This window comes from Lactuca serriola, chromosome 2, assembly GCF_051521515.1.
Source record: "Lactuca serriola cultivar US96UC23 chromosome 2, Lser_US96UC23_V15, whole genome shotgun sequence".
Classification (NCBI taxonomy): Eukaryota; Viridiplantae; Streptophyta; class Magnoliopsida; order Asterales; family Asteraceae; genus Lactuca; species Lactuca serriola.
Genome location: NC_136409.1, coordinates 211,918,880 through 211,923,902, shown reverse-complemented (window position 1 = coordinate 211,923,902; position 5,023 = coordinate 211,918,880). Strand labels below are relative to the sequence as shown.

General features: G+C 31.7%; 1 long non-coding RNA gene across 3 annotated transcripts; it reads right to left on the bottom strand.

Annotated features, from left to right (window-relative positions):
* Nucleotides 1-1,049: 1,049 nt before the first annotated feature.
* On the bottom strand, nucleotides 1,050-3,612 carry LOC145088408 (uncharacterized). Of its 3 annotated transcripts, none has more exons than XR_013701104.1 (6): nucleotides 3,030-3,612; nucleotides 2,795-2,849; nucleotides 2,410-2,492; nucleotides 2,010-2,314; nucleotides 1,872-1,942; nucleotides 1,050-1,688 (listed from the first exon to the last, which is right to left on the bottom strand). It is a non-coding gene; the product is annotated as an uncharacterized LOC145088408 (long non-coding RNA). The 3 variants fall into 3 exon arrangements; XR_013701103.1 differs by having other exon boundaries at nucleotides 1,872-2,140; nucleotides 2,236-2,314; XR_013701102.1 differs by having other exon boundaries at nucleotides 1,872-2,314.
* Nucleotides 3,613-5,023: the final 1,411 nt, after the last annotated feature.

The following is a 5,023-nucleotide window of genomic DNA, read 5'->3' as shown; positions in this document are numbered from 1 at the left end:
CTTTTAACATAAAAAGGTTTGGTGGTTAACTTAAATAGAAAATTTCACAACATTTTTTAAATATTTGTAAGGTTTAAAGTTGAATTTGGTTTAATACTATAAAGTCGATTCCACGGGTTATAATCTACTTTCTAATAAAAGTGAAGTTGAATTTGATTTGTTATTATTTCAGTTAAAATCGAATAATACAAAAAGAAGAGTAAATTACATAAATGGAACCTATGGTAAGATGAAATTTATAGTTTTAGTCTAATTTTTGAATTTTTTACAAAAGTAGTCCTTATTGTTTAATTTACTTTCATTTTTGTTTCCTACAACTAACTTTGCTATTAAAAGTCTGTAAACTCATACTTCAAAAAAGACAACATTGCGCTTTTCTTTCCCCTTTTTGCTGTATACAACTGGTTTGCGAAAAATACTCATAAAATTGTTGTTTAACAAATTGTTATTTATCAAATTAAAATCATATATTTCATTTTTGACCACTAATATTCCTAGTGTACCAGATAGGAAATAATGTTGCTACATGGTCCTTTTATATGGTCCCTACCAAAAAATTAGAATTAATGAAATAATGAAAAATCTATTGCCGTAAATTTGGTTTCCATTTAGAACAAAAATATGCATATTAATGTGAAACTCAAAAGAATTTTCGTAATAAAATTATTTTAAATTAGAATGTTAGGTTGTGAAAGAATTTCAAACTATTTTCTATGTAAAAAATAAAAATAACCTGAAAAATTATTTATTGTTTTATTATTACAATTATATCACATTTAACAATATAACATAACAAAAATAAAAATATATATCAAAATTGGAGTTACATTGACCAAGTACATAAAACTGATGATAACAAAAACTAAAATCATTTTACTCAAGAATACAAGTTTCACAAAAGAATAATCTCAATCTGTTTTGTCTATACAAAATGTGACTTTTTCTTCTTGCATTAGCTTCTGTATAATATTGGATTTTCATTTTGCCTTAATCAAACATTATACCTTTGAAAAGTTACCCAAAGATTTCATTTTCTTTTTCCTGTTTGATTAAGAAGAAGATTTGCATCAGACCTTTTGTTAAATAAAAATATGATAGATAAAAAAAGAGTTCACCAGAAAAAGCAACAAAGTATTAAGGACATTTGTAACTACAATTACTCAAAAAAAAAAAAAAAAACCATTATACCGGTACAAATTCAAACATGGAAATTGTCCAGCAGCAGCACCCGTCATTAGTGAGAGTAACTTAAATCCAAAGGTAAACTCAATCCAAGAATACCCTTTATAGTTGTAAATGATATCCAAGGACAGAATTGTCATTATTCTAGAAAAACTTTAACATCAACAGTAGCATACAAGAAAATCAAGAAGGGGTAAAATTTTCTTTAAACAAAATCATAGAGCCTATGTAGATATTAGAACTCCAACTTATGAAACCAATAATTCAACACCATATTCTATAATCTTTCATGAAAGTTGTATACAACAACATATATAAACTGATAACCTTTGATCTTCTGTCAAATCTGTAAAAACACTTTATCAATAGAATTAGATGAACTAAAATAATACATCAACAATCTTACTTTCTGTTAATATACCAAGAGCACCATCAAGATTAGTTCAGTTGAAAAAACCGACAAACCCATATCAGTTGGTCTTTTTTGTAGTGTTATCTTCAACAACCTGCAAACAACAGATGAGCACACGTAAACAACCTCAAATTTTAGTCATGTGGAGCACATTTAATCAAAAATGCTAAATCATGTGGAGCCTAATACAAAAGAAAATCCTACATATCAGAGTCTATGACATAAATCATACATTCAAATACAAGGAAAACAGTAAATTAAAGAGACATACTTGTACCTGATTTCGTGTATTGACCATATTACACCACAAAACCATCAACATCACAGTCAAAGCTATAGAACCAATATCTGAAAATCAAAACCACAGTCGAAGCTATAGAACCAGTTATAAAAATAAAATGTGAAGCTATATTACCCATATTTAAAAATCAAAATAGAAGGTTAGGTGTCTTCATTTTCAGCAGATCAAGTCAACATATTGAGTTATAGAACTTGGTGGGTAGGTGTTACCATTACGTATCCAAAGTCTTAAATTTCCTTTGAGGACTGGAAAACAAACACCATATCTCAATATTAATAATGAAAATGTGTGCCATTGATGAACTCCGATTTAAATATAACTAATAATTTTGATTTGTTACATTGGATCAGCCTAGAAGGAGAAAGCACCAATGCAACACCGATAAGAGCAACACACTATAAGGACTTCATCAGCATCATCTGTCAAATTCAAATGAATCTCACAATGGAAAATTGAAAATCAAGACCATAAAGACCATATAGGGGCAAAAAGGTCATTAAACAACAAAAATTACTTTTTTTCAATATCTTCATCAACGACACCAACCAATGATCAGAGCTTGCAGGGCACAAATGTCTATTACCAAATTCACCACTCCTACAAAACACAAAGAGTTTTAAGTGAGCATCTAAAATAAGTTCATATCTTATTTACCTTCTATTGGAAAAATGTCATTAATCACCCAATTTATTAAACTTTAATCCACCGTAGCCAACATCCATGTTTAATAAAATCAATCTCAATTCAATTTATGATATGCAACACCTAGGTTAGAAATTTTTTAGCTAGACTTAGATTCATAAACAAACCAGATACAAATAAACAAAAATGAAAACAGAGTAAATAGAAATCACCCACACAAAGATGAAATTTATCAGGTTCGATGAACAAGGGGATACCTCTTGATTTGAGAATTTTTTAATGCTTAGCTGATGACGTTGGTAGAGACACAGTCTGTAACAAAAAAAAAAAACTCACAAAATCAATATATTTCAGATTTTAATCGACGTTCTTGGTAGATCCGGCTACACCCAAAACAATAAATTAAGATAAAAATAAGTAAAGAAAGACATTAAGTGCTTTTGTCTCTTTGAACCTAGTGGGAAATAGGTAATCTGGAGTAGATGGATTTACCTAGAAACTGTAATAACTCCATATATTCCTCTTGTATGGGTGGTTGAAGAATGACAACTCTTGGTCATAGCAGAGACGGAAATGGAAGAGCGAGGGTGAGGAACGGCGGCTAGGGTTCTTTTGGGTCCAGGGTTTAGGGTTGTGAAGATTGGACGTTGGCGCCTGGGATATATGTGGGCAGGTCCGATATCAAGGGCAATGTGATCGTGAACGAAAAATTTGGGATTCAAATGATGGATTGAGCGGGAGAAAGCGGACTCGATGATGGTATCAAATCAGAAAATCAAAATCCTAAATCAAGGTGGTGCAATGCTATTTAAGAGAGATACAGAGATAGATAGGAAGGAATAGAAAAGAGTGTTGTAGCTCGCTACTGGACGATGTTAGTGAGATGGTGGTGGAGGTAGTAGCCGATGATGGTGATGTAGGTGATAGTCGATGGTGGTGTAGGTGTAGAATGAAAGAAAGAAAGAGGTAGTGCGACGATTTTGAAATGGAGAGGAAAGAGTGGAGGTGCGGAGGGTTATATAAACGGCGAAGAAGATTAACAGTGGAAGAAAGTGCTACATAATGGGAAAGGTTGTTGGCCAGGATTGGTGATCGGACCGAGTCAAGAGCCATCAAGGCAAGGTTTAAAGACGGATAAGATTTTTATTTTGTCAATGCATAAAATAGTTGTAAATGCTGTTTTAGGGGGTGTACCTCTTAAAATTCAAATCTTGTAAATGTTTTTTAAGGTATATATATACACCGCAAAACCCCCCACGTACCGACATGATAAAAAATGTAATATTCATATGTGAATATAAACCAACTACACTGCAGCCACCATTGGTCCATATATTTCGTTTTGCCGCAAAACCCTCAAACGTACCGACAGATAGTTGGTGACGATGACGAATATTCATACATAAATAAGTGTGTGTATATATATATATACACATAAATAAGTGTGTGTGTGTGTATATATATATATATATATATATATATATATATATATATATATATATATATGTATGTATGTGTCTATTCTCAGGTGATTATTCATATATGAATATATTTATTCATATATGAATATAATATGTTCCGTCGTCTCGATACGCTGGAGTGCTTAAGCGGCATATTTGAAATATGTGAGAATATACTTACCTTTAGATTCACGTATGAATATTAAGTTCCTCTGTCGCGCCAGTACGGGAGAATATTTTGCGACAAAAAGAAATATGTAGCCTAAATTTGTTATCACGTTCTCGATTTCATAATTGTCCTCATTTGAACCTTCTCATATATATATATATATATATATATATATATATATATATATATATATATATATTAAATTGTTGGTCCAAATTATGTTTATATTAATGCATTGACGACCTTTCTTGTCAGAGTGTGGCATCTTTAATATGAAATTCTATACCATTCATAAACTAAGTTTATCCTTGACACAAAATCAACCATAAATAGATACATATATGTATACTTAATTTGAAATAGAGTATCAAGCTAAATCTGCATATGCATCGAACTTGCGACACTCATGGAACCGGAAAACTACTCCAAATTTCATCGAACTTGTGACACTTTCTTCATCCTTGGGACAATTCCAACCGACAACAGAGGTTGACAAATGGAGATGTGATTTATCAGGTGATGGCGAATATATGATCGATTAGCCAAATAATCCAGTTCCCTAACGGGGTATAATCTTGGAAACAAACCAACGAGCATTTTGCAGGGAGGTAGATGAAGGACCATATCATATTTTACTTAGGTTCCCCTTTGTGAAAACCGTATGGGAATGGATATGGATGTGGTGTAGCTTGCCATACACTCAACTTAATACTATGCGAGAACTAGTCGACTATGCAACAAAGTGGGGCCGATACACGAAGAAAATGAAGGTCTTGATCGGTATATGTTATTGTAACATCCTGAAAGTTAGGTATATCTTTTTAATCCTTCTTCTTTTCCGAGTTGTCAAAATTATC